At 59.0% G+C, this 27,967-nt stretch overlaps 1 protein-coding gene across 10 annotated transcripts in view; it reads left to right on the top strand.

Moving 5' to 3' along the window:
• ELFN1 (extracellular leucine rich repeat and fibronectin type III domain containing 1) overlaps positions 1–27,967 on the top strand; it is a 73,004-nt gene that overhangs the window by 33,746 nt on the left and 11,291 nt on the right. For all 10 annotated transcript variants that reach the window (XR_007411181.1, XR_007411179.1, XR_007411180.1 and 7 more), the window contains exon 2: positions 3,823–3,984. The gene's annotated coding sequence lies outside the window, so the exon portion shown is untranslated. The remainder of the gene's footprint in view (positions 1–3,822; positions 3,985–27,967) is intronic.

Raw genomic sequence — 27,967 nt, 5'->3', positions numbered from 1 at the left:
ACCTGGGGGCACCCTTTGGCCTGCCTGCCTAGCCTTCGCCGCTTGCTCCGTGGTTCTCCCCTGAGTTGGGGGACTCTCCCCCCTCCCTGCCCCCTGCCCCAATTCTACCTCCATGGGTCCACTGAGACCTGCTGGAGTTCCTGGCCCCAGTACGAGCAGCCCTGCCTAGCTCATCAGGTTGTTTGGGAGGTAACATTGGATTTGAATCACCAATGGTAAGGATCCAGCCGTGGGTAGATCTGGGAGGAAGCCTAAACAAGAGGATACCTGTGCAAAGGTCCTGAGTTGGCCACACGATGCGGGAGGAGGAGGGATGTGTTGGAGAATGGAAAGGCAGAGGAGTGGTCAAAGGACAGAGCCTGGAGGAGTGAATGGTACAGCCTGAGGTTGGCAGGTGGTGTGGGGGCCCCCAGCAGAGCCCCAGAGCACCCAGCAGCACTCCCATTTCCCAGGTGGGGTCCTGGCTCCTTAGTCAAGAGGCCAGGCCAGGTAGTCAGGAAAGTCACCCTGAGGTCAGGAGTCCTCCTGCTCCCTGGGGTCTCCCCTACCCAGGCTTGGTGGGTAGTGGGTGACGGATGGGATGGAGACTCAGGATGCCCCGCGGGTGGGGCAGGCACAGCTGTGGGGAGGCCGAGCTGCTGGCATCAGCAGGAGCCCCTCCTCCTTACCTCGCTAAACAATCATTGCACAAAATATGCAAATGGTATAATTACTGTTATTTGTTTTGCTGATATAAGTGTTTGAAATGCAAATGTCAAGTTTGGGCGCATTCACTTTCCCCACCCTCACCCTGACGTTTGCAAGTCTACGTTGAGCCCTGGAAGGAGGAGGAGGATTTGGGGCACCCCTCCCATCTCCTCCTCTAGGGCCACTGCTTCCCCACAGCTGCTGCCTCTGCAGCCTGAGGGGCACCCGGAATGGTGTGGGGGCCGGGCCCCCTCCCCAGCCATGCATGGGGACACCTGACAAGGGAGACCTCACATCCTCCTCCCCTCCTCGCTGTGTGATCTGGGGCCAGGTATACTTGGCCTCTGGGAACCTCAGTTTACCTGTCTGTGTAATGGGATCTACCAGCCTCAGGCTGTGGCATGTCTGATCCCAGAGGCAATTCTATCCATGGGTTTGGGCCTCAGTTTCCTATCTGTAAAAATCCTGCATGGGTGTACTCCCATCCATCACATGGGGACTTAGGGTTCCTGGATGATTTTTGGGGTCCTAGTGCACGCCCAGATGTCATAGACAAGAGGTGTGTCTGCATTTTCCAGGGTGAGTCTTCACCTTCGACCCTTCCAGCATAGGTGGTCTCTGAGGTTTTGGGTCTCCCTGGCCTGTGGGTTCAGACAAGCCTGGGCTGTGACCCAGGGGAATGCTCACCATCATCCCCATTCTACAGAAGGGAAACTGAGGCACGGCCTGCTGGGGCTTGTCGAAGTCTCACCCATGAGCGTGTTGCTCAGAGGCCAGCTCTGTCTGCTGCCTGGTTCCTTCCTGGCTGCTCCCTGCGCTACGAGACCAGAGCAGGCCAGCTCCTCCTTTCTGGCCTTGTGCATGCTGTTCCCCTGGAACTTCTGATCCTCCTGCACCTCACAGCTCCCCAGGGCAGAGAGGCCTTGTGTGTCAGATCACCAGCTTCACCCGAACCCCGCCTGCCACAGAGCCTGCACTGTGGATGAGGAGCTTGAACCCATGCATTTCCAGCATTGCAGGTGCCATCTCAAAGCTCTCAAGCCAACTCGGTTCCAGTAAGAGCTCAGCCCCAGAGAGGAGAGGCTTCCTGCCAGGCCCTGCAGGTCAACAGGAGCTGGGGGCTTGTGTGGGGGATGGCACCAGAGAGCTGCTCTGGGTTGGGCCGATAAGGGCAAGAGAGGTGTGATCCAGAGGCAGGTGAGTTGGAGCGGCCCACGGGCTACATGCCAGCCTGGCAGTCCCCTCTGGGGTCAGCCCCTCCGGGCCGTGTGCTGGCGGCTGCAGGGCAGCACGCAGAGTGCTGGATTCAAGCTCAGGTCCGACCAGAGCAGGCGTGTGAGGAGAGTGGAGAGTGTGTATGCATGCATATGTGTGCATGCACGTGTACACATGTGTGAGCATGCACGTGTGGTCAGTGGGTCTGCGGATGGTGCTCACGGACAGTGGAAGCACCAGGCCGGACACCGAGCCCTCAGTTCCTAGAACACAGCCCACCAGCAGGCCCAGAGGGACCTCAGTGCTCCCCTGGTTTCTGCTCACACACACAGTGGCCTGGGCTCACGTCCCACCTTTGGACAGCTTTGCTGTGAAGTCTGAGAGTGGCTGGAAACCCGAGTCCTGGCCCTGCCTGTGGCCAACTGAGACTGCAGCCACACCCTGTGGTTCTGGGGTGGTTTCCTCGTGTATGATTTGGGATTCTTTGTAAAGCTGCATATTCCTGTTCCTCTGGGGCTTCGCTAGGTGAGGCTTGGATCCTTGTAGCAGCTGGGGAGGCAGTTTTCAGGGCTCCCAGGACCCCGGCGAGGAGAGCAGGCACTGGCCGGGTGGGCAGCTGGGAGAGGGCACTCCAGGCGGGTGAGCAGTGTGGGCAAAGGCCCAGGGGCGGGAGGGAAGAGGCGTCCTGATGCCTGGGCTGCGTCTCAGCCTGGAAGCCTCCTCCAGGGTCGGTGGCGGGTGCAGAGATTCTGAGCGCTCTCTTTTTTTTCCAATTACCTTTTCTAAGGCAGGTTTGGCCTTATTAGCATATTCAAATGCAGCCCATTATTATTTCAATTAGCTGTTAGGTAATTAGCTCTAATTGATGAGCATTCCCCCCACCTCCCCACATATTTTTTGGTTATTTACATCCGCCTCTAAGCCACAATTTCAGGTAATTACGTGCCACTCACACAGCCATTAGCGTGTGTGCGCACACGCGTGCGCATGCCCGCACACACACACACACACTCTCCCTCACATGGCGGGTTCATTCTCACCTTTTAATTCCCTCTCCCCACTCAGGAGCCTGGGGGGTTCTGGGGGGGCATGTGTGCAGCTGGAGCAAGGGGACCCCGCTGGCTCCTGCCCAGGTCCTCCCAAGGGTACCGCTTGGCCTGCAGGGCCACCAGAGCCCCCTTGTCCTGAAGATGCCACCTCCTCTGGGCAGCTCTCCTCCCCCCTCCCAGTGGTGGCATCATGGCACCAGGCGTCTGAACATTGTGTCTTTGCTGTGTGGCCTGGGAAGCAGATACCCTTCTCTGCCTCCACTTCCCTGTCTGTGAAATGGGGACCAGTGGGTGGGAGTGAGGGAGAGTAAGGTGGTGCATCCAGGTCCTCGGCAGGCACCCTGCTCGTGGCTGCTGGAATGGCTCCAGGGACGGAAGGGAGGAGTGAGTGATCCAACCTATGGGCTGGTGGGGGACCCGATTGTGGGCTGGCGTGCAGGCTGCAGAGCGGGCTTCCTGGCTGATGCCCTCTGGCGTCGGTGGTCTGGTCTGGAATCCTCACCCTCTGCTCCCCAGCAAAGATGCTCTTGGGGTGGAGGTGGCGGCCTGCAGGGAGAGACCTTGCCTTTGCTTAGCCCACCTCAATGGGGGGGGGGGGTCAAGGGAAGCAGAGCCAATCCCCCCCAACACCTGGGTCACAGCAGGGGCGGGAGGTGAGCTGGCACCGTCTGTCCTGCTGAAATCACTGACATGTGCGTCCTTGTGTGTCAGGGAGCGCAGCCTCCCCACTGTGCTTGTGGAGGTTAGCTCTTGAGCAGCGGTGCACGCAGGATGGATGTCCCCCTGGCTCTGGCACGTGGGATCTCCCCAAAGCCATGATGGCTACAGGCCCATTCCCTTCTTACCAGCTTCTCCTTCTGTCCCGATGCAGTGGCAGCTGCCTGGGTGACCGTGTGTCCTCCATTCCGTCTGGACCTGTATTATTCCTCTGGGCCCTGGAATGTGGAGAAGATGTGCATGACCCCTGCAGGCAGGAATCCAGCAGCCAGTGCTTCTCTGACGTACCAGCTCACTGGCAGGCCCTGACCCAAAGGTAAGGGGTGCTCTGGCCATCGGATGCTGTCAGCATGGGGGGAGAGCCAGTCCTGACAACCGTGACACAGGTGTGCTGGGGTCACCTCACAGGCCTGGAAGGAGAGGGGGGCTGCGGAACGGCTCCCCATCCCCTAATCCCCCACATGTCCCTGTGGGGAGGGACTGCCTGTCTGATGCGGTATGTGGGCTGAGGAATGGGTTGCTGCGGTGTGTAACCAGAGGGGTCAGGGGATTGGGGCTCAGGGCCAATCCGCCAACCTCCCCTGATGAGTAGGGGTTCTGAGTGGGTTTCATCTTCCACCACCTTACAGAGGTAGGTGCGTGCTGCGTGCTTGCACTGTGTGTTGTATACCATGTGTACCACGTAAGTTACGTTAAATGGACTTACGCTATACGTTTGAAAAACAGGGTCTAATATGAAAAAGAATGATCCAGAATACTGAATAGAGTACGTCGGTGGGGAAAGGGTCTCGAGGCAGCCGTCGTGGCCCAGCCGTGCTGTGCCTGCTGGCGTGGTATTTTCCGCAGTACTGTTGGGAGTCCCAGATCCTCTCCTCCCCCCATGCCTTGGAATCTGCCAGGCCACAGGTCCTTCACGCAGGTCTGGGACTGACTTTCAGTTTGCAAACCTGTCTCCAGTACAGGTGCATAACTGTGGAGGTGGCTTGTGTGGTGAAGCACGGTTGTCCTATGGCGCGCGACCAGCAGGAGGTGCTGTCAATGACGCAGCGCATTGAAATGGGGGTGGGCGGTGGGGCGGGGGTTAGGGTTTGCATTTTTGCAATACATTGGTTGCCTGCTGCGTTCAGGCATCATGACTGTGATGCCGAGGCTCTTCCAATTCTGACCGTGAGAGGAGGATGCATCTGGGAATCACGGGGCTGTCCTTCATTACATGGAGGAGCGGAGACTACTTCTAGAACTTCCAAAGGCATCCTGCTGGGGGTCAGATGGCTCCCCAGGCTTCTCCGTGGCTTTAGCGGGAGGCGTCCAGGAGGAGACCATGAAGGGCTGTCCCGAGGATGGAGGAGAGCCCACCACAAGATGGGCAGCGTGTTCCAGGCAGAGATCCAGCCGGGGAGGGAGATCTGAGATGGGACAAGCTCTGTGCGTGTGAGGTTCAGAGGGACACCCGTGTGGCTGGAACTTGTGGGCGTGGAGGGGTGGGGCAGGCGGGGTTGGAGGGCTGAGTGGGGCCAGGTCACAGGGCCGGTTACTGTTGCTGTTCCTCCAGGTGTCCATGGGGTGCCTGCCATTTGCCAGACCCTGGACAGTGTGGTGCTAGAGACTCTCATCTCTCTAGGAGCACCAAGTCTAGAAAGGGGAGAGTGTGAGGATGCCTGGCTCATTCTGTACGATGGCCCTGTCCCTTCAGCTGACATCAAGAAAGTCTGGGGTGAGGCGCTAGTTCTGACCCATCACTACCAGTCATACCATGGGACAGTGAACAGCACCTGCCCCTCTGTAGGTCTCAGTTTCCCTGTCTGAAACATGAGTGAGGGTGTCCCCAAGGACAGTCCTGAAGAATGTCCCCTGAGGCTAAGAGTCACTGAGAGGGCAGGGTGGATGGTCTGGGGTCAGGACTGGCTCTGACTGTGGCGGTACCCAGAGACCCACACAGCAGTGTGGTGGGCCACCACCGGCCGACAGGACCCCTCAGAGGCCCAGGGCTGCAGCAGAGCACCGGTGGCCAGGGCTGGGCTGGGCGGACTTGGTGGTGCTGACCCCGGGTCATGGGCTCGGGAGTGAGGGTGCAGGATGGCACCGGCCAGCCAGAACAAGGGCTTTGGCTGAGACTCCTGGCAACAGCCCCTCTGTGTGTTTGCCTAGGACACTGTCTCGGAGGGGACAGGTCCACCTGTCCTTGGGGTGATGTTGGTGTCAGGCAGACCCCATTCTGCTGATTTTTGGTGTAGTGCTGCAGGTCACGTAGCACCTCTGATCTGTTTCTTATCTGTAAAGTGGAGGTAGTAATCTCTCCCAGAAGGCAGGCAGTCAGTGGGACGTGCACGTTGCTCGGCGTACAGTAGGCACCAAGGAATGGTGGTGGTGTTTCCCCCCTCTGAGCAGGAGACGGCAGTCTCTGGTCTGTCATCTCAGAGAAGCACTAGTTCTTTCCCTCCTGGAGGCACCCGTCCTCCGTAGCCCAGGCTCAGGCTTACCGTCACCTCGCCACCCCAGACCCAAACGTCTCCATCCCCGCCCTCCCTTCCTCCCTCCCTCGGGGCTGCGTGTTCCGCCCATCAGCCTGCGGAGCCTGGCAGGTGGCAGACACTGAATGAGTGTTTGCTGAATGGATGGATGGATGTTTCCCGGCCTGGCCCACCTAGGTGGCAGGTGGCAGAGCAGATGGCCCGAGGCTCCTGCAGGGTCTGGCAGAGGAGTGTGGACACCACAGCAGCTCTCCAGGAACGTGGGTGCTGGGCGCAGTGTTTCCGAGATCCCCTACAGACAGAATGTTTTGTCATGCGGTGACTTGAACTTTCTCGGTTCTATTCCTGCCTGCCTCCTCCTCTGTTTCCTGGTCCTGAGGCCTCGTCCCTGGAAGTTGCTTTTGCTGAAGCAGTGACTAAGAGGCCAGAAGGAACCTTCTGTGTGTTCTGATGACCCCAGGTGACCTGCTGGCCCTGGCCCAGCCCTTGGCCAGCCCCGTGTTCAGCACCAGGGCCAGAGCCACAGCCTGGCCCTTCCTGGGCCTGTGGGTGCAGAGGGAGGCCTGCTGGGGAGACGGGGGTCTGGGGGTCTGGGCAGAGCTGGAGTCCAGCCTCCTCTGTAAGACTCCCACCCCCACTCAGGTCTGTTTTCTTCTCTGGGAAGTGGGGGGTGATGCTTCCCCAGCAGGGCTGACATGGCTTATGGGGCACTGGCCCAAGGCCACCCACCTTCCCCTCCTGCACGTCCCGCCCCTCCCCCAGCCTTCCAGCAGACACCCCACCCCTCCCCCACCTCTCCAAGAGCAGAGTTATTTATCTGCCGGATGGTGACAGGCGGCAGTGACTGGAGTTAGAGCTGCTGTCCAGAGATCAGCTGGCGGCTGCAGAGCAAACAGCCCGAGCTAATTAGCAAAAGGTCACTCCAGCTGCTGGAGCCCCCCGCTTTTGAAGTCAGGCCTCACGAGGCGGGCTGGAAGGAACCCGGGACTTTGAGTTAGTGGCTTGGTTACCAGGACAGCTTCAAACCCCTGCCCACAGCTCATTGCCTGACTGCCCAACCCACGCGTCCAAGGCTTTGCCTAGAGACTCCTGGCGCCCGGGATCCAGCCATCCGCCCCGGCCCCAGGCCGGACGGATGACTGGAGACACTCAGCCCCCAGCCTTAACCTTGCCGGCCTCCCCCATGGTGCCCGGGGGGGGGCAGACTGTCCCCCATACAACAGCAGAAGTATGGGGCTGGGCAGGAGCCACCCACGTGCCCCCATGTTCCCTCTGACTGTTCTTACCGTTTTTCTTTAAGTAAATTCACTTTTAAAAAACTTAAATAAATACATTTATTTAAAAGGGAAGCTTTATAGCACTACTACAAATGGAAAACAAGCCTCCTTTGCCATAAATAGAATTCATAATCATAAAAATAAATTCAGTGGAAACAAAACAACGTTATTAAATTCTGGTTGGATGCCGTAGCCCAGGGGAGGCTCGGAGCCCAAGGCCTGCTGTTGCTTTATTAAAACGAGAGAACAGCGAGTGTGCAGAGGTGTTCAACACTTAGCAGCCCCAATCTGAGACTTTCTTTTTGATGTAGTCAGAAGCACTGAAAAGAATTAAAGTGAAGGTAACTTTCTAATAGGAGTCTTCAGCATTATTTTATGCTGCATCAGCTAGGGATTCAGTTTGGCTCCATGAGACAGAGACGGAGTGTCCTGTGATTGGGCCCCACTAGGGGGTTCATTTCTTTCATGTAAATAGGGTGGCAGTGGTGCACAGCCCAAGGAAGTTGTCAACCATCTGAACTCCATGTAGACTGCGTCTCTGACATGCTTAGCATCTGTCCTCATGGTCTCAAGATGGCAGCGGCACCTCTAGCCGTTGTATCTGCATCCCAGTCAGGAAAAGTGGTGGTGACGAAGAGAAAGGAATATGCTGGCTAAGTCAGCTCCTTGTTATCAGGAAGATCACAGTGGGCACTTGAGCCTGTGTTCTCGCCCGCTATGGTCCACTGCTGCCTCATGGATGGTTCTCATTAACAGGATGGTTCACCTGTTTGCTGCATGTTTACTTGGTGTCCACTGTTTTCCAGGCCATAGAGCCTGGCCGTGAGGTCACAGGCTGGCATCTGTGGGAAGAGTCACCACCCATCCCAGGACACCCTCCTGGGCCTCCTTCCTGCCCCCCACACCTAGTTCCTGCTGCTCACAGTGGGTCCAGCTCAGGGTGGACCCTGCCTTGGCTCCACTTCCCCTCTCCGAAGACCGAGGCTACCCTCACCACCTGTGTATGTAGGGGAGAGGCGGGAGGGAGCCAGGGTCAAGCTGCCTACCTCTGGGCTGCCCTGGAATGGGGGTAGCCCCTCCCTCCCCATCCTGCGTCCCTGAAGCCCCTCCTTGGCATTTATTGTCTCTCCAGTGGGCAAGCAGGCTGTAGGCCTGCATTTCTACTGCCCTTAATTTGTCTTCTCGTTTCCCCATGGACTGCATATCCCACGGCTCCTGGCCCTAATTAGCAGGAGGAGGGGGCCTCCTGCCCCACTCGGTCCCTCCTGGCCACTGGCTTCGCCTTCCAGCCTTCACTGCTTCTGACCTCCTCTCGTCATGGACCTTACTCCTGCCTCTGACCCTCTGCTGATCCCTCTGCTGGCCACCGCGGACGCCGGGTTTGAATCTGGGTTCCATTGCTAAGCAGCTGTGCAGTCCGGGGCATGGCACTTCGCCTCTCTGTGTTTGTGCAATGGGGACAACAGCAGCTACTCGGGGGGTATCTCTGGTCATTGAATAAGAGGCACCCCACCTGGAGCCCTCCATCCTCCCCTCTCCTCCCTCTGGCTTCATCCCTGCACGTGTGTCCCCATGACCTGGGGGCCAACTGCCCTCCACACGCCCAACCCCAGTGACTCACTGCCTGGCTCCCCAGCCCCACCCTGAGAACCCTGAATCCAGCAGTGGAAGTGGGTCAGGGGGCATGTGGGGAGGGGGAGGGTGGGCAAGGAGGCCGGGTGACTGCTGTTGAAGCAATAGGAGAGGGGGAGTGGCTTGGAGCAGGCCTGGGAGGAACGGAGCAGACAGGGCTGTTTTTCATGGTAATGATGTGATGTGGAGGGACGTGGCCCAGAGCCCTGGAGAGTCGTCTCTGCCAGGACAGGCGGGAGGAGGGTGCAGTCGGGTGGGGGGAGGACTCATTTCCTGGGCACCTACTCTGCACGAGAGGCCTGCCCTGGTCCACAGGGACCTGAAGTACTTCTAGTACTGGACCTCCTGGTACAGGGACCCTGAGTGACCACCCCAGGGTCTGCAGGTGGAGAGAGGTCACAAGTCTTGCCCAAGGGGGTCCGGGTAACCCATGCCCATCTTGCGGAAGTGTCCCTGCTCTCTGATGGAGGGGGTGGTACGTGGAGCCGCCTGCAGGGACTCCGTCTGGCTTGGCCCAAGCTGCTCCAGGCTTGCTCTCTCCCTGGACACATGGACGTCCCCAGCCCGACCACTTGGCCCTGAAATGCCTTGTGCACATCGGCAGGTGGCTCTTGCAGGCTTGCCAGCTGATGCCCTGAGACTCTTGGGGAGGGCAGGTGAGGTGGAGCCTGTGCTGCAGTCCTACTGTGCGCTCCTCACAGAGGGGGTGTCCGGGGAGCTGGGGCGCCCCCCACAAGGCCTGGCTGGGGACATGGCTTGCGTAGGTGCTGACCATCCTAGACGGGACCGCGAGGGCATGCAGAGCTCAAAGGAGGAGCCAACAGGCTTCCTGCAGGTGCAGAGAGGACCATCCCCTGGTCCTTGGTTGGGGACCCAGAAGACCAGGGACATGGCCACACTCTTGACAGCAGGGCCCTGGCCATGTTTTCATTCCTCCTCCTGAGCATTTCAGCCTTTCTGAGCCTGGGTGTGAGCGCTTCTGACAGTGGGGTGCCCCAGAGGCCGGTGGGGGTTGGCCTCCCCCATTTTCGCCTCCAGGAGCATCCAGAGCTGCCCCAGAGCCTTCCAGGGTCCTGAGCACCTGCACGGCGTCAGCGTGCTGAATGCTGCCCATCCCTCCTCCCCACACTGCAGGGGCTGTGCTCCCCACCAGCAGGGCCGGCTCTAGGTCTGGCAGCCCTGACCCCCTCAAGTGCCTCCTTTCATACCCAGGGTCCAGTTCGGACAAATACATGTGGGAAGATGCCCATCGTGCAGCGATGGCTCCCTTCCCAAGCCCTGCCAGCCCTCGCTCTGTCCGCTGTCCATCCTCGGCATGTGGCACCTGGCCCCCTGCCCCCAGGCTGTGTTAGCGCTTTTGGAGCCCTCCGCAGCTGGGCTCTGTGTGTGGTTGGCACCAGCACCACGGACACCCACCTGCTACACATGAGAAAGCATCGTGATCCTAGCCCGTGTGTAAGACGAGGGCCACAGCCCTGATGGCTCCCAGTTATTTCAGAGGATACCCACAGACGCAAGGGTCAGGGTTACAGACCACACCTTCCTTGAAACAGCCCCTTCTCTGCCCCTGGCATCCGCACTCCTCCTCTGGACACTCCTTCTCTTAGGTGTCCCCAACATTCCCACCCCCTTCTCACTCTGCATCCATTCCCCTGCGCTAGGGTTAGCTACATCCCCACGCAGGCAGGCCTTGGGGACACAGACCCCCAAACCTGGCATGGCTCTGACCACACTGGCCCATCGTGCCCCCACCCTTGCTTTTGCCAAACTGCCTCTCCACTGCTCCTGACTCCCATTGAGGGCAGAGCCAGCCTGCCTGCTGCCCCACTGATGTACGTGGCCTTCCTGTCACCGCTGTGCGGGAATGCACCAGCTCCGCTGGTCTGGCCTCCTGTGTGCCTCTCTCTCTGTCTCTCACTCTCACTGGGGACAGATGCACAGACATCAGAAGTGCCTGTAGCTCAGTGAAGTTCTTGTGACCTGGACACACCCATGTCCCCAGCACCCAAACTGGCCATCAGGGCATCACCAGCCTCCCTGGAGGCCCCCTTGTACCTCCTTCCCAGTTGCGACCCCCACGGACAACCAATGACCACATGGTGTTGCCCATTTTGGAACATGGAGTGAACGGTCTGTGCACGTTGGCGGCGTCCATCCATGTTGCCGCGTCAGTAGAGTTTGTGCGTCTTTCCTGCTGTGTGATGGTTTTCCATTGTGGCTGCACCGCTGGCTGTTACGTGTTGATTGTTGATGGGCATGTGGATGACGTCCAGTGAGGCCATCTCGGGTGCTGCTGTGAACACTAGATTTCCCATGCACGTTCGCATGTGCTTCGTCAGGTTCCTCTGTGTCTCTGGCTCCACCACGTTCCTCCTTTTCCCCTCACTGTGGGGTACAGACCACTGCCACCCCTTCCGCAGGCTGTGGAGGCTTCCTCCCAATTCCCCATATACCTGCAACAGTCCCTTCTCCATCAACAGCCAGAGTGATCATACCTCCTCTGTACTAAACCTTCAGTGGCTCCCTATTGCCCTTGAGATGAGATCCTGTCTTCAGCGGAGACTCTGCAGTGGGATCAAGGCTCCCAGCAGCCCTGTGGGTCTTCTCACCAACCCCTCCAGGTCCCAGCTCTCCCGGTCTCTCTGGTCCCTCACATGCCCTGTCTCCTCTGCTATTCATCAGGTGCTTTTGTATGGTTGTTCTCTCTTCGTTCAAGCCTCTGCAGAAACATTACCTCCCTGGGGCAGTTCTCCTGGACCCACTAGACCAGGCTGAGTCCCCGACTGACCCACGGCCACATCACACTCTTATAGGTTGAAATTCAGTCTTCCCCTCCAGACGGGGCTTCCCCTCGCAGCCCACCAGCCCTGCATCTGGCATGGGGACAGGGACCTGCTCACCGTGTGTGGCTAGGCAGGACAAAGCTGCAGTCCCCCTAGTGTAGGTGTGTGATCAGGAGCTGGAGGGGCACGCTCAGAGTCGCCCAGTGGGTCAGCAGAACAAGGGGCCACTGACACGGAGCCCGTGAGGACCTGGCTCTTCCCAGAGCAGTTGGCACATCTGCAGAGTCGTCTAGAGAACCAAGGACACAGCAGGGCCCAGAGGATGCAGCTCAGATGCGCAGCGACAGGCACTGTGGTCGGTGTGGCTCCTGCAGCCTGGCCCCATAGGCCCAGGGCACCCCCACCCCTGCCCCGGCCCCTCCCTGCATGCCCTGGGCACCTCCTTCCCTGCCCAGCACGCTTTCCCCTGTCACCCCGTCTGGGGCGGACACCTCTCCTTTTCAACCCCACGCCACACCTGCTCTCATCAGCAGGAGGAAGGCTGCCCCCTCAAACCCTGGCCGAGCCTGGACAGAGCCTCCACCCATCACCTCTGCTGGGAAGCAGGCAGTGGGACCAAGGGGGCTGAATTCTCCAATGTGATCTGTGGGCTTCCTCCTCTTGCCTTTCATCCCCCCAGAGGCCTTGCAGATTTCGTGTAGCCCTTGGTCCATGCCACGGGGAGGCCTGTCCAGCCCCCAGAAGGGGCAGTGGGCCCAGACCCCAGCCTGCTTTGGCCCCCTGGCAGGCATGCTGAGAGCTCCCTGGGCACCCAGCACTCAGGTTTGTGGCAAGAGGGAGCAGGAAGCTGTCTTCAGCCGCTCAGCCCTCCCTGGGGTGGGGCACCTGGTAGACCAGACGGCCCTTAGCCCCAGCCCTGTGTGCAAGGATTGTGTCAGCATGGGGCTGGGGCCCCGAGGTCCTCAGGGCCCCTCCCTGCTCCAGTTCCTCATGGGGACCACCCATCCCCTCCTGGGGCTGGATCCCCTCCTCCCCTGAGCCTCCCTCCCTGTCTCTGTACTTGGGTCTCTCCTTCACAGAATCGCTGGTATCGTTACTTTGATTATATAACGTGGACATTGTCTCGTTATGGGAATCAGCCGCCGCTAAATCCCGAGTTAGCTGAGCTGCACCTCCTCGGGCCCAGGAGCTGCCTCCGGCCTCTCTCCTGGCCCCCAATCCCAACCTGACCACGCATTCGAGCCTATTTTCTCGCCAACAGAGCGAGGACCAGCGTATGATCATCTGCTCCTTCGTGTCGCTGTGTCATGTGTGATAGTGTTTAGTTAAACGTCCATCGGCACCTGTAACATCAGACGTTTGATGGCAGGTGGCTGGCGCTATTGTAACTGACTCCCCGCCCTGCGGGGCCGCTGCTGGCTTCCCACGAGGAAGTGGAGACACAGATTTAGTGACTTGCCCAAGGCCGCCACTGGGCAGGTGGCAACTCTGTCTGCAAGCCCAAGCTCTCAGCCGCTCTGCTCCAGCGCCCCGGTGGGTAGTGGAGAGGCAGGCAGAAGGGAAGCAGCCACAGGGGCAGCTGCTCAGCCTCCTCCTGCCCCTCACCCCAGTCACAGTGCCACCCCCAGGGTCCTTGGGACGGGGTACAGGCAGCCCTCTGGAGAGTGGGCAAGAGAACAGGCCCTCGTCCAGGTTGTGCTGCAACCCTGCTGTGTGACCCGGGGACACTCCCTTTCCTTCTCTGGGCCTGAGTGCAAGCCCTTATAAGGCAGAGGCCAAAGTTGGGGAGTTCTCTTGATGTGGTTCCTCAGGCACCTTGCTGTGTAGGCAACCTGTCTGTCCCCGCTTGCCCTGGCACATAGGTGCTTGAAACACTGTCCACCAGATGAAGATGCTAGAGCATCATGGCCACGGGTCAGCTTGCCCATTTGCAGGAAGCCCAGTTTGGTCCATCAGACCTTTCCTCGGTGCATGGCCAAAGCCAGGTGGGGCTCAGGGTGGAGGAGGGCACTCTGAGGGAGGGACTCTGTGCTCAGTGGCCGTGACAAGAACAGCCTTTGGCCCCTCCGCCCCGGGCATCAGGCATCAGCTGAGCTGGTCCTCAGGGCCACAGAAAACAAAGCACGAACCAGAACCAGGGTTCCAACAAGCTCAGAGGGCGTGTGGCACAAACGCAGACCCCTGGGCCCTACCCTTAGCCTATTGAATCAGGAGTGGAGGTGGGTCCTGGAGGTCTCTGGTTTGTAGAAGCTCACAACAATAGTGTTTCTGACAGTTTTCCTGGTTTGAGGACCCCCTGCCGGGGGCAGTGCCCTCTCTGACATCCCGCCTCTCCTTGCATACTGCTGGCGACGGCAAGCTCAGTTGTACACAGCAGCCCCTTCCCTCCCAAAACATTTAAAAATGTATTATAAAATATTCAAGATACCTCAAATATTTAAGGAATCTCTAATAAATATTTCACTAAATATGAAATATTTAATACAGCTAAAGGTATGAAGAATAATACCATGAATACCTGAATGCTGTCCCCTCCAGCTTAACATTAATCCCCATACGCTGCCTGTGACACAGGGGAGCCCCGGGAGGGCACGAGAAGGCCCGCGTCCAAGTGTCCACTGGCCCCCGAAGCTCCTGCGTGCCCCCATCAGCCTGGCTCCCCCTCACTTTCTTTCTAAACTTGTCATCATGGTAAAATACATACCACGTGAGATTCACCGCCCTCCCATGATTAAGTGTGTGATTCAGGAGCACCGGGCGCACCGTGTCTCCAGGCCGCTCCGGCGGGCCCCCCCCCCCCCCGTCCCTGTTGGGCAGTAAGGTCTTTGCTGAAGTTTGCAATGGTGCTTCTCACCCTTTCTTTTATGCTTTGCCCTCATGTGCACAGATATTTGCAAAGACACCGTCTGGCGTGGTTTAGAGCTTTCCACCCGCGGCAGGTGCAGCGGCGGGTACTTTGGACGGCTCGCACCAGGAGAGGCATCATGCCAAGTGCACGGCTCGCGGCTCGCCCCCTCTCACTGCCCTGTAGTGCTCTGCTGTGCATGGCTGCGCCACGCTCCAATCCCTTCTCTTGGTGGACGCCTCGGGTCCAGTGCGTGTCCTTGGACACTTCTCACTGCTGCGCCAGGACACACCAGGCCCAGCCACTTGGCTCACGGGCTCCGTGCACCTCTCCCTTTGCATAATGCCACCTAGGTGATTCCCTGCAAGCCCGCATTGCTCACACTGTCATGAGCAGGCTCAAAGAACTCTCTGGGAAGGTGAAAGGTCCACCGGCAGGGCCTGGAGGAGCCTGCTCGGCAGCTGGGGGTGCGCTGAGGCCCCACCTCCAGGCCAGACACCCCCACCCGCCTTTCCTCAGACCACCTGGCTTTGCATCCGTGCTCCACCAGCTCACTAGCTCACCTTCAGGTGTGCCTGCCTGGGCCTGGTGGCCACAGGACATTAGCCTATGCACAGGGGCTCCAGGGCCAAGCTGCTGAGGTTTGAATCCTACCCCACGATTCAGCAGTTGTGCAAACTCAGCCAAGTTCATTGACAACTCTGTGCCTCTCCTGTAAAATGCATAACAACAGTACTTCATGGGATTTAACTTCATGGGATTAATCCAAGTACTAAAGAAGTTAAGAGAAGAAAAGCACCTAGTATGTGCTGTAAGAGTGTGGGCTCTGGTTATCTTAAAGTCTGGAGCCAGACCCTCTGAACACAGGCTGGGCGGTGCTGCACAGAGCCAGATTATCACTTCCTCTATTCTTTTTTTAAAATTTTATTTATTTATTCATGAGAGAGAGAGACAGAGAGAGAGAGGTTGGCAGAGACAGAAGCAGGCTCCATGCAGGGAGCCCGATGTGGGACTCAATCCCGGGACCCCAGGATCATGCCCTGGGCTGAAGGCGGCACTAAACTGCTGAGCCACCCGGGCTGCCCTCACCTCCTCTATTCTACCTGCTGTATCTCTGTTAAGTCAGCCAGAGTTCCCTTCTCAGGGGACCCCATTGACTGGCTCAACTGGCTCTTGCCTCATTCTTTTCCTTGTGGGTGACATAGCACCATGGTTCTCTGCTGACCCCTTCCTGGCATGGTTTTCACCCTGTGTAGTTCGTTGAGGTGGATGTGACCCATTAGCTAGCTGGAGGGAATGTCGGCTCCTGGTCCTGGCCTCCAGCAGCACCTGTCTCCTGCGGGCTCTCAGAGTTCATCCAGGCTGCTGCTCACGCTGGTGAGGACAGAGCCTGTAGACCACCCCAGACAGCCCGTGGGTGCCCCGGCCCTTGGGCGTGTTCTGCATCTCCCTCCATGCCCGCTGTCACTCTGCCACCCAGGCGCTGCCCTGTCTTGTGCACCCCTGATAACTGGCTCTAGTCCCTGCAGGAGGCCCTGGCCCCACGAATGTCAGACTCCTCCAGGAGCCCTTGGGGGTGAGGGAGTGAGGGGCAGTTGCCCCCTAACCTCCCAGCACCCCCCGGGCAGCCCAGGGAATGGGGTGGTGACCACTGGGGTCGAGGTGCTCTGTCCCAGAGGGAGGCTGCCTTGCCTGGAGTCCCACCCACAGCTGACCCTGGGCTGGCACTGGGGGGCCTGGAGGTAAGGGGTCCCGGCGTCTAGGCGGCGGGGAGATGGAGCCAGGAGGGATGCAGCTCCCTCTATGCACAGCAGCGAGGCGGGTGGCCGGTGCATTCCCAGGCGACAGACGGACAGAGGGACAGCCGACAGACGGAGGCCCAGAGTGAGGCAGGCAGGCGGAGTGGGGGAGGAGGCCGTGTGAACCACAGCAGGACCGCTCCCTCTGTAATGTGTGGGGCGATGAAGGATAGACTCGCGGAGGGGAGCGCGTCCTCACACCCCACTTGGGTGGTTTCCAGCGTTGTCAATTATGCTGAGAATTGAATGTCCTCCAGCTGCTCCGGCGGTCGGACTCCTGCCCGCCGTGAAACAATAATTAGACACTCGTGTGTGCGGTGTGGGTGTGTGCATGCGAAGCGCGGTGTGGGGAGGCGGCAGGTCCACGGCCATGGGGTCACACTCTGGGGACGCACACGCAGTCACACACGGCCACACCCTCTGCGGGTCTCAGGCTGTACACCCTGGCTTCCCAGCCCCCCACCCCGGGGGGGGCACCCAGCCGGTGGTCTCGCCAGAGGGTGCCCAGCCCCCTGCCCATAATGCTTCCCCGCTTCCAGGTTTTACTCACCTTGGCCCTTTGAAGCCTCCACGAGAGGCTCTATTTATAACAGCCGGCATATGGACCACGCCGGATTTCTTGCTCAGACATATGCTGGGAGGCTCGGGGCAGCTAGACGCAGCTCCAGCCCCCCGCCCCCAGTCACACACACAGGGAAAGCCTGCCCAGAGCTGTCTCTCGGCCCCTCCAGCACCCCTGGATCTCAGGGACGTGGTGTGGGTAGAAGGGGCCCCAGCACTCAAGGGGATCTGGAGTCCTTTCTAGCCCAGAGAGGGTCCCTCAACGCCTCCTCTCCCACCCCCTGAAGAATACAGACCAGTGTGCGGGTGGCGACCCCTGGGTACTGACAATAGTGCCGAAGAGAAGAGCCTGTGTCCCCACCAAGAGGAGGCACCGGCAGCCAGGGCAGGGTCAGCTGGACCACAGGCCCGGCCACACCTGTGAATGGCCAGGATGCCCCCTCCTCAGGGGACATGGGACCAGTCCACGTCCCCTTGTGGGTCTTGGCTGCCTGGGCTCCTGCAGGGACTTTCTTCTGCTTCCACATTCAGCTTGCTGACCCTATCCCTTCCCTGATGCCATCTGGCGGGGGCTCCGCTGGGTCCTCCCCATCCTTCGCTGTCAGGAGGGAGCCCCTTTGCAGTATCCATCTGGGGCCCCGAAAACCAGGGGGAGGCAGGGCCAGACTCAGATCCCTCCACTTCCCAGCCCCCCGGCCCCATCTTGGGCAACAGGCTGTGGTTGGCTCCATGGCCCCATCCCTGAGCCCTGGCCACCACACAGCACCCCCACCTCCCAGCCCCCAGAGTGTCTCGGTGACTAACAGCAGAGCAGCCCCTTTCAGATCAATTCTGTTCCTGGTCTTGCAGCTATAATTAATGTCTGCTGTGTCATTAGATTGATTTTTTATGGACTCTGAGAGCTGGCGGGGAGAGCAGAGGGGCATCTCCCCGGGAAAAGACGCCAACCCAGCTCTCAGGCTCCCCAGGACTGGCTGCACCTCCCAGACTTCGCTTCCACTCTTCTCCACCCCTCCGTCCCCAAATCCTGGGGATAGCCAGAGGCTCACATGGCCCTGTGGGGCCCAGCATGGTGCCAAAGGGACACATGTCTCCTGCCCAGGCCCTCGGTGAGCCCACGGGGTCTGCTGATTGTTCCCATTTCCCAGAGAGAAGTCTAAGTGACTTGGTGGCGGATGGTTCACACCCCACGAGCCCTGCCTCTGGGAACTCCTGCCACATGGGGTCCTGGCTGGTCATTCACAGACCCCACTGCTTTTACTGTCGTGATGGCCCTGTGAGCGGTGTCTGTGGCTCCATTTGTCAGCAAAGTCAACCGAGCCTCAGAAGTTAAGGCAGCTGCACAAACCGCTGACCTGGAGTGCAACAAGTCCCGAGTCACATGCGGGTCAGAGCCTGTGTGTCCAGGACAGCGGGTGTGGACTGGCCTTCCCTGACCCCCACGCCACAGGCACCCCCTTTCTGGACTGGCAGTCTCACGATCTTGGCACCCCTGGAGTCTGAGGGCAAGGAGTTCCCTGTGACAGACAGGGAAGGCAAGGCGCGGGGATGCAGGGCTCACCCCTTCGTGGTCCTGCTCACGTAACAGACCACCCGAGCCTCATAGCTTCATGGAGCGGGCATCCAGGGTGGGCTCAGCTGGGCGGCTCGCCTTCTCGTTGCAGCCAGGCACTCTCTCTAGCAAACCCCCAGATCCTCCCACACGCCTCTGGCTTCTCCAGCACGTAGTGTCCAGAAAGTGGTTTTTGTCGGTGGTGGCTACGTGCAAGAGATGGAAACGGAGCTGCCCAGGTGGCCGAGGACTGTGCCCAGGACAGACAGGGCTTCTCTTTGGCCAGCGCTTGCTAGCCAGCGTGGTGTTAGGGCCACCCAGATTTGAGGGATGCAGAGACAGACACACATCCCGTGCAGGGGGAAGTCAGGGTTCCCACACAGAGAGCAGAAGGTGAAACTGTGCCATCCTTTAGGGACGTCCTTCCTGCCACGGCCACCACCCCGAGCCCCTCATGTCTGCAGGAATTTGGCTTTTCTCCTCAGAGTGGACATTCTGAGAGGGTCCAGGCCTTTGCCCATTTTGTGTTCCTCATGCCCCCGGCACCTGATGTGATGTCCACCTGACCACATGTGAGTGACTAGGAACGGGACCCTAGGGGACCCTGCAGGGGTCTCACAATCCTAACCTCATCCGAGGGGGCTGGGGCCTCCCAGAGGCCAACTGTAATCCACCAAACAAGATGCCTACCAGGCTGGCGTAAGCTTTCCCAGCAGATTTCTCTGCCATTTACTCTGCCTTGAGCCAACTCTGAATCATGAAAATCTAGAAGCACGAAAGACAGATCAGGGGTGACATTCACTTGATAAAGTGGCTCATGGTATTTGTCCATGCGGCTTCCGGGAGCATGTTCACCGTGGAGGGGCCCTGAGCTCTCAGACCCGGGAGTCTCGCCTGAGTTGGCAGCTGCTGCCGTCAGCAGGAAATCACCCAGAGGGGAAAGTGAGAATGGCCCAAACCCCAGACTGCAAACACGATTCCGAAATGAGACCCCACACGACAGTTCTCACCTGTGAGTAGATCAAAAATCCTTGGTGAGACACAGGCAGATCTGATTCCACAGAATATTAGAGATATAATCTGCCCCTATTATGTAGGATTTATCAAAAGAATTCAGAGATGGCTTAATATTGGGGAAATCTGTTAATATAATACACAGCATCAACTGGTTGGCCACAGTGCCATGTGGATAAATGACAAGAGGCATCTGATAAAATCTAGGGTTAGTTTCCAATCTTAAAGTAACAAACAGAACTAGGGATAACTTCTCATCATGGTAAAGAAATAGGGTCTCAGCTCCACAGCCAGGATCATGCTAAATGATGAAATTTTTCATGATTCCTGTTCAAAAACTTTTATTAAAAAAAAGCAACAGTGCCCTTTATCATTGTCCAGAAATTCTGGACATAGCAATAAGACATGAAACGGAATTAAACAGGATGTCTATAGGAAAGAATTGTAGTCATTTGCTGGCAATCTGATTTGAGACCTAAGGAAATCGAAAGAACAACTGAAGGGGACCATTTGCGACCTCGGCAAAGGTACTGGGCTGGATATAAAACACACGCGCACAAATCAATTATTCTCATCTGTGCTAGCAACAACAGCTAGTCGGAAAACATAATGAAATAAATGGTCCCCACTCGCAGTGGCAACAACAGAAAAACCCCACGGGATTCCCAGGAATACATTTACAAGAAAAATTTCAGATCATTATGAAGAACTCTGTGGAGTTTCCTGGGAGACCAGAGAAAGCGGGCATCGTGGGACAGGCCGTGCCAGGATATTACAATCCCGAAGGTTCTTCCAAAATTAATTTGTAGGCTCCATGCAGGCCCTTCCGTGCCTCAGCAGCGCATTTTGAAGAGCTGAATCAAATCGTTGTAGAAGTTCACCTGGAGGAATATGCAAACAGAGCAAAGGTTCTGGAAAAGGAGGAGGGATGTCTTTGGTCCTCAATACGGGAGCTAGTTACAGAGTTACGGGGATGCAAACGGGACTGTCTAGGTGTCACGTGAGGGGTGAGGGGCCTTCGATGCAACAGAGCTGTCCCCTCACAGGCTCAACCCCCATTCACGCCCTGCTCTGGACCTGAGAAGGCCACAGAAGATGCAGTCCTTGGAGCCAGGCGCCTCCAGCCTAGGGACAGACGGGGAGGGTCAGACAGGCAGCTCTGCAGCACAGCTGTGGACTTGCAGGGGCAGACCCCAGCCCCACTCAGGAGTCCAAATAGAGAGCATCTGGTGGGGCAGCTTGGAGAAAATGCAAGAGAAGCAGGTTGACCATCACATTAACAGGCAAGGTGGGGGTGGTGAGAGGCAGGCAGGGACTGTGGGAGACACCGACTGTCTTGAGGGCACTGGGGAGCCACGTGGGGTTGCAGGGGGAGGACAGGCTTGACCAGGCTTGCCCTGTGGGAAGCACACTCCGGTCAGGGTGAGGGATGGTGCGTCACAAATCAACCGAGGGAATGGATTATTCACTATATGGTGTCAGGACAATTTGTTGCCTGTTGGTGGGGGGGAATCGATTTTACTCCTTCTTTATACCAGCGAAATACCTTCCAGGTGGGTTGAAAGTTAAATGTAAAATTCAAACCATAAAGATGTAAACAGACAGAGGTGATATCTGCTTTTAGGATGGCTCGGGGTTCCTCAAGCTACCCAGCACTGGACACCGTGTGTGTGTGTGTGTGTGTGTGTGTGTATTTTGACTTCATGACACACAAATTAAAAATGAGAGTCTGTGGCCCAGGCTGGCCCCTGGTGCTGGCTTCCCTTCCAGAAGCCTCTTTCTTGGGATGCCGGCTTGAGGCCCAGTAGGGATAAGGGCTGCAAGGAAAGGGGGTCTTGTTCTCAGAGCTCACGTGGAGCCCCAGGGCCATCAGCGGCCTCCTGACAGGTGCCCAGGAGGAGGGGGTGCCTTCCAGAGAGACAGGGCCTCTCAGGCTCTGGCAGTACCGACCATGGCAGTGGGAGTAACAGATCCCCTAGGAGGTCTAGAAGCCCTGGGGAATGCCAGGGGGGCAGGGTTCATCATGACCCCTGGTTTAGCTCCAGTAACAGGGGAGAGAGCCCCATTTCTGATGCGGAGACACCTTGGTTGCTGTGGGGCGGTGCTGGCTGTTCCGCACCTAACCTTGGACTCTCGCCAGCCCCCCTCGCCAGAGCAGCCGATTCCCCCACCAGCCCAGGAACCGCTGAGACACAGCCAGCGGCACGGTCAGCCCAGGTACCCAGGATGGGTCCTGGCTCCATCCCAGCCCACGGGGCATCACTGACACCTCTTCGACTGGACTTTGCTTCGTACCTGGTTTCCCTCATTAGCGTAACATTTGAGGACTAACTGCTCAACCTCTACTCGAAAACCATGCCCAGAATCTTTGGTACAATTCATAGTGGCCAGGAGTAAAAAATCCTAGCAATGGGGACTCGAGGCAGGCCTGACGGGCATGGTCACCACATCTGGGTGCCTGGCCCCAGCTGGCGGGGTGTGGGGAGAGGGAGCTGTGTGCCCCAAGGCCCTTCCAGCCTTCTGCGTGGAGGTCCTGCCCTCCACCGGAGCTGGGAGCCAGGACGGGATCCCCAGGCTCAGAATGGGCTCCTGGAGCTCAGGACTCTCTGTCTAGGTTCCACTGGTGAGAGCACAACCGGCAAATCTCCACGTTGAGTCTCCGTCCGGCCATCCCTCAACACAACTGGAGAGATTCGGGTCAGCCTAAAGATAGAACTTCCTCGCTGCCAGGGTTATGAGGGTGTGATGGGGAACGGTGCCAGGTGTCCTTTGGACACCCAGACCCTTGCCTGGAGTCGGTGACATGCTTCCCGACGGCAGGGGGGTGGACCGGCATTCCTGGAGAGGGTCACGCGTCGTCATCCGGCCTCCCTGGAGGCCAGCCAGCCACCTTCTCCCGGTCCCTGCCAGCGCCGGAGCAGGAAACCATCGCAAAGTGATTTCTCCCTCCAACAGTGCTGTACATCATGTTTTTTAATTTAAAAAGATGCCCAGTGGAAGCATAACAGACCATTAAATGTTTGGATCCCTAATTAACTCCAGAGCAGCCGGAGCTGCGGGGCCTGCGGGAGGAGGGAGGGAGCAAGCCCGGCATCGTTACAGGGGTGGGGGGGCAGGACTCCGGCCCCCAGCCCTGCTCGTGGTGTCTGCTGCCCTGGGCACCCGAGCCCACCTTCCTGGGCCAGGTGGGAGCTGGAGCTTGTGCACACACAGCCCTGGGCCGCAGCTCAGGTTCCAGCTCCAGGGTTTCCTCTGGAGACTGAGGGGTGAGGCCGGATTCTGCATTTTTGACAAGCAGTGTGGTGGACGTGGATGCTATGTTCCCCTGCCTTACTCTGGGGAAACTTTGGCTTGCTGGCTGTCCAGGCTTCTGGAGCCTGTTTCCCTACCTGTCTTACTGGGGGGGATACCCCCCTGGACGTTGGGGAAGGGGCTCCCATGCCAGAGACACTCGCTGCATATGGGGTCCTGGAGGAAATGTGAGGGTACCGCCGTTTTGCACTCTCGCCGCTCGTCCCAGGCTCGCTAGGTGGACTGAGGCCCCTGAGGCCTGGGCTCCTGTGGACCACCCAGGGGCACCTGGCGGGTGGGTTGGGTGGGCGCTCCACACTCTTCCCAGGCCCTATCCCTTCCCCAGCAGCCTCTGCATCCTGGCGGGGTGGAGGGCGCAGTGTGGGTGACAGACTCTCTACCTTATGCCTCCCAGAGGACTAGGCCCAGGCCAGCTGAGGTCGGGGGCTTGCCAGACCGACCCTGTAGCCAAGTCCTGAGACTCCAGCCCTGCTGAGTCAGCACGGCTGGACCGCCGACTGTGGCAGCTCGTGCCAGCCTCCGAGGATAAATAGGGAACAGGAACAGAAAGGCAGGTTCAAGGTGGGCGATGAGCCCGGGGACAGCACTCACGGGGCCCTGGTGGGGCGGCACCAGGGCAGGTGGCTCACTGAAGTAGAAAACCCCACAAGGCCTGTCTAGCTGGCCTGCTCGGTCCACCCACATGGCCTTGAATGGTGCATTCCCTCTTCCATCCATCTGAGGCCAGGGGGCCGCTGGAGAAGGGAATGTAGTCATAGAGCATCCCTGTACCAGGCAACATGCTGGAAGCTTCAAATGATACGGTCATGTAATCCTCGCCATAGGGCTGCCAGGGAGCTGCCCGGGGGATCTCCGTTGGCCAGAGGATGGAGCAGGTCCAGAGAGGTTAAGTGACTCATCCAAGGTCACACAGCCAGAGTGTGGCAGAGCCAACATTCGTGTCCTGGCATTAGGGTGGGCAGGCCTGGCCCCACATGGGCTCGGCTGGCCCTAGGCCGCGCCGTCCGCCTTGTGGTCACACCTCCCAGCCGTGCCTGTCGCGGCCCTGAAGGCTCTGCCGCAGAGCCAAGCTGCAGCCGCAGACAAACATTAGCAGTAAACATGATCTATCGGCCAAACATTGGGGCGGTAAAAAGTTACCGATCTATCACTTTCCACCCATCTCCCCCCCCCCCCCATGCGCCTGGCCCTCGGCCCGTTTCCCTCTGGACGCGCAGAGTCTGGCCTTCAGCAGAATCCCTGGCTGGGCGCTGGCCGCCCGTCTGGGTGCAGTGACGAGCAGAGGGACGGTATTTTTAGGCAGATGCCTCCCGTCCGGCATGGCTGTGGTGATTATGCAAATCCGGCCATAAGAAGTTTAAGAGCCTGGAACCACCATATTTCTTTATTTCATTAGTGGCAGCACAGCTGCAGGGTTGAGGTGACGGAACAGACGTGGTGCCAGCCTCACGGGCACCGAGCCGTCGTCCCCTGGGCGGCAGAGGGGCTCCCCACCGTGGGCAGCGTGCGTGAGCGCACTCGTGGGGGCGTCAGGAGGGTCGGGCGGGCGTGCGGTCAACAGACCCCACACGGGGCACACGAGGCCCTGGACACCTCTGTGCAGAAGAACCCTTGGAGGCACCCGGCCCAGACCCGGCCCAGCCCTTTGCTTAACGTTACAGGGAGGGAAACTGAGTCCGGGAGCAGTCCAGGCTCGGGCAGGTCCTCCCTGCTGCTGCCGATTCTCTGCACAACCCCAGGACTGAGAAGAAGGAGGGGTCCCTCCCGCAGCCCAGTTCCACCATCGCAACTGGAGCCCTCAGGAGCGGGGAGCCCAGGCTCCTGTCCTGTCCTGTCCTGCCACCACGCCCCTCCACGCCGGTCCCGGGGCTCCCGCCACGGCATCGCCTATCACTGCCCACTTCCTGGACGCCCCACACTCCCCGGACTAGGGCTGTTCCCGGATCACACGTGCCTTCTGCCTCCGCCTTCTCTGCCTGTGGTGCTCCTCCGGATGCTCATGCTCCTCAACCCCTCTTCACTGCCTAACAAATTCCTTCAAATGGCACCTCCTAGTGGAAGCCTTCCCTGATTGCCCTCAATTTTGCCACACCTTCCTGGCACCACGCAGGCCTCTGTCTCGTTCCCGCCGGTCTGTGCGTGCCTCAGGGACACCCGATGTCTGGTGTAAAAAACAAGGCAGGTGTTGGACCAGATGTGTGTGTGACAACCCCATGCTTGTGTCTAAGTATTTTCTGCCACCTGGGGTGGGTGTGCTGGGGCCCCCCTCTGAGCTGTTGACAGCCGCCCCCCCAATCCAGGCAGGATGCTGCTTTAGGAGCCAGATTTCTTTCCTTCCTAGGGTCCTCTTCGTGCTCGTTCTCTCCCACCTCCCTATAATAAGGTGCTTTTGAATGGCCACCTGATGCGTCGCCACCTGGGATGGGCCCCCTGGCCGCAGCCTGCCCACTGGCTCCCGTGTGAATGCACCTGCTGGGCAGGCTTACCCCTCCCATGGCTTGCCAGACAGGGCTCTTCACCAGAAGTCGCCGTGGGGTCCCCCAGTGTTCCCTCTCCAGAGCAGCTCAGCACCTAGCCCATTTTCAGTAGAATCCGGCCTCCCCATCTCTGCTCGAGGTTCCATCTGTGCCCCCAGATCTGCACACCCAGGGACCAAGGAGTGCTGGCCACCCCGGCCGGCTGTATCCACCCCCAGACCCTTGCCTGGGGACCCACTGTGAGCACCTACCCCTCCCCGCAGGCCGGGATAGGGCTAGATGCCACCGCGGCAGCCAGGTGGACCCTCGACAGGGAGCTGTGGGGTCGGTGGCTGAGTGACCTCAGGCCAGCTGACCTCAGTGACCCCTGTCAGACCCCCACAGACACACATGAATACGCATGTGGGGGCACGTGAGGGCAAACACAGGATATGTGTGGGGCGCTCAGCTTGCTGTTCTGCAAAGTGAGGACGTCAAACAGACCTGTGTTCCTAGTCCTGCTGGATGTGTCACAATCCGCAGGTCAGAGGAGGCCAGGGCTGGAGTGTCCACGGGGACGTGTGGCTGCGTGGGCAGTGTGTATCCTTGCAGCTCTCTCTCACCGGCCTGAAGAAAGCCAAGGGGGTGGTGATCTGGGAAAGGAGCAAGCGCCTTGGGGGCGGGGGGTGGTGGTGGCGGGAGGCAGGTTTTATTCCCATTTCAGAGCTGAAGTGTCCCAGGCTCCCTTCTCTGTTGAACTGCGGGGAGCCACTTGGGGCCGGAGACGTCCAGCAGCTGGCAGGATGCAGGGCCCCTGCTCTGGAGCCTGTGTCCCGGCGAGGGGAGACCAGCAGTGAATAGGGAAGTAAATAAGCAAGTCCCAGGCAGGGGTGCTGTTTGGATCAGGGGGGAGGGTGGCACTGTGGGGTGAGCTGTAGGGTCAGAAGCCAGAGCGCCGTGGGGAGGGAACGGGGCACAGTGGCCCTGCAGCTAGAGGGACGGGGGTGGTGTGGGCGGGTGGATGGGGCCCCATCAGGCAAGGCCTGGCAGGTCCTGGGGGAGCCTGGGTTTTCCTCCACTTGTTGAAGAACAGATGTCATCCAGGGTCGTGGGCAGGGGATGCTGGACTGGCAGGATCCCTTGACAGTGCTCCACGGCCCCTGTGGCTGTGCAGGGGAGAGAGGATGCTGGGCAGCAGGAGACGAGGCGGGAGCCATGGGCATCAGCCCAACAAGAGGTGGTGTGGCTTGGACCAGTGTGGCTGCAGTAGCAGGGGCCCCAACAAGATTCCAGAAACCCTGTGAGGTGCAGTGGACACTTTTGCTTCTGGGCTGGGCATCAGGAGCAAGGGAGTGGGGGGAAAGCAGAGCACGTTCGAGGGCGGCGCATCGATTTTGGGTTTGAGGAATGTGGTGCAGGTGGGCTCGAGCTCTGAGGGAGGCATCTGTGCGTCAGGGGGCTGGACACACTGGGGGGCTTGAGACCCCCCACACCCCACTGGGAAAGTGAGCAGAGAAGTGCAGGCTGAGGTCAGAGCCTAGTGCCCGGGACTGTGGAGGGAACTGACGGGAGAGGCAGCAGCTTGGACCAGGAGTGGGAGGAGCTCCAGGAAGGGGCTGCTGATTACCTGGGCCAGGTATGCTGTGGGGCCAGGAGAAATAACACACACTATGCCCCTCGAGCTGGCAAGACAGGTTGCCGGTGACTGCTCGGAGGGCGCAGGGTGGTGCTGTGCTGGAGCGGCTGGAGCTGGAAAACTGCTGGCAGCCCTTTCAAGAAAATCAGCCACAATGGGGGGAAGGAGATAGGGCAGTGGCTGGAGGGTATTCTGGCCGAGCGGTTCCTGTGGAAGGTTCTAGAACTATGCTGTCCAGTAGGACAGCCACTAGGCACAGTCCTAATGCCCAGTAGCCACACGGGGCCAGGGCTCATCCTGTTGGACAGCCCTGCAAGCTGGCAGGGATGGTGTGGATGGAGAGACACTGATGCTGTGGGAGGAGGAGCTGGTGAAAGGATCCCAGGCCTGTAGGGGAGCGGGCAGCAGGTACGGGTGGGATGAGGGGCAGGTGAGGGTGGAGGCTGCTGGGACACAGGCCTGTGTACCCCACTGGCCCAGCGCACATTCTGCAGGTGTCCTGGGTACAGTTGTGTAATGAGTGACCAGGTGCAGAGGACAGGTGTGTGTATGTGGAGAAATTAGCGGTAAAGGGGGCAGGGGCTGGTGTTGGAGCCACTTATAGATGACTAATCGATGAACAAGTTGGGGGGGCGGTCCTGGGGATGGCGTGTGATCCAAGCAGAACCCTTCTAGGGGACTCGGCCACTTCCCCGGGCAGGTGTTTCTTAAGACCCGTTGGACGGCATCCTGTCCCCCATACCCTGGGGTGTTAGCTCCTATGCTCAGGGAGCCTCCTGGAAGGTTGAGGCACCTGCTGGTGCTGACACCCAGCCCCCCCCCCAACAGGAGGAGGATGGAGCCACTCACAGTGTGACCTTGGACAAAGCCTCAGTTTCTCATCTATAGAGTGCGTTGTGGAAGGAGAACCCTGGGGTCCCTCTGACGCCAGGTCCTGGGAGCTATCAAAGGGGCAGCGGGG

This window comes from Canis lupus, chromosome 6, assembly GCF_003254725.2.
Source record: "Canis lupus dingo isolate Sandy chromosome 6, ASM325472v2, whole genome shotgun sequence".
Lineage (NCBI taxonomy): Eukaryota > Metazoa > Chordata > Mammalia > Carnivora > Canidae > Canis > Canis lupus.
The sequence above is the reverse complement of the archived record's forward strand: the minus strand, read 5'-3'. Positions and strand labels throughout refer to the sequence as shown.